This window comes from Monodelphis domestica, chromosome 3, assembly GCF_027887165.1.
Source record: "Monodelphis domestica isolate mMonDom1 chromosome 3, mMonDom1.pri, whole genome shotgun sequence".
Lineage (NCBI taxonomy): Eukaryota > Metazoa > Chordata > Mammalia > Didelphimorphia > Didelphidae > Monodelphis > Monodelphis domestica.
In genome coordinates, this window is record NC_077229.1 from 154,623,975 (window position 1) to 154,625,268 (window position 1,294).

A 1,294-nucleotide genomic window follows, 5' to 3' on the forward strand; every position below is an offset into this window, starting at 1 on the left:
AAAGAGTAAGAAAATCCCTTTAACATAACCCACTGAGGTCTTTTGGGAGACTAATATCCCCCATGGATCTTTCAAACAAATCTATCATACTCTATAGTAGAAACAAGATAAATCACAGTTTGAATGTTTCAAGGACAAAAGGTTAGTGAATTTTGATTCAATATCTTGAATGAGGACAATTTAGAGAACAAAGATAGAATATTTATGAATAAATACTATTAAATGGAACTGGATATTATAGTATCCTAGGGCAGCCAAGTGCCACAGTAGATATAGTGCAGGGACCACAGTCAGAAGGACTAATCTTATTGTTTGAAATTCAGCCTTACTTACTAGCCTGTATGGCCCTGGGCAAGGCATTTAACCCTGTGTACTTCTGTTTTCTCATGTGTAAAATGAGCTAGAGAAGGAAGTGGCAACCTAACCTAATATCTTTGCCAAGAAAACCCCAAATGGATTTTCATCAAGTCTCCTGAAAGTCTTTGCTCTTCCTCTTCCCTGGAGATGCCCTAGGTAATTATTTAAAATGGCGATATATTCTCTTGATCCACAGAACCCCACAAGTCAAATCAAGGGGTTTAAATCTCTGGGTCCATTTCAAGAACACCCATGAAACAGTCTAAGCAATCAAGGGCATGCATATCTGAAAATCTACCAAATATTTGAAAAATATCACATTGAAGAAACAGTGTGTTCCTTTCTGTTGATACAATGGTGAAGTTGGCAGGTGTGCCCAGGGTTTGGATATGGATACTCTTGTCTTCGATCATATCCAGGCTAACAAAGCTCCTCAAATGAGAAGATGTACATACAGGACTCATGTGCATATCAACCCATATATGAGTTCCCTTTGCCATATTGAGATGATACTGAAAAGGAGCAGATTTTTCCTAAAACAGAAGAAATTGCTAAAAAAAAGATATACCAAAAGAAAATGGAGGAACAAAAACCTATTGCATGGGAATAAATGTGTCATTATCAAACAAATAAAAGCAAAATGAAAACATTAATTCCTGTATATATCTTTAAATTATTTTCTTGGAAAGTGTTTATACTTACCACAAAATATTGTACATGTGTCCTGTTAGAGCCCTTATTTAAACTTGATGTTTGACTTTTATTCACTTTTTAATGGCTATTTTAAATAAATAACAACTTTGGTCATCAGTGTAATCAGTACAAGAGTTCTGAAACTTATTGACCCATATGTATTCTTCAATTTCATCAACTATAGGATAGTGGAGGTAAATGAATATGTGAATGAGTGTTGAACTTGCTATTAAGTGGAGATTGT

General features: G+C 34.9%; 1 pseudogene; it reads left to right on the top strand.

Moving 5' to 3' along the window:
- The first annotated feature begins 475 nt into the window (after positions 1-475).
- Positions 476-1,049, top strand: LOC130458342 (60S ribosomal protein L17-like; annotated as a pseudogene).
- The last annotated feature ends 245 nt before the right edge of the window (positions 1,050-1,294 follow it).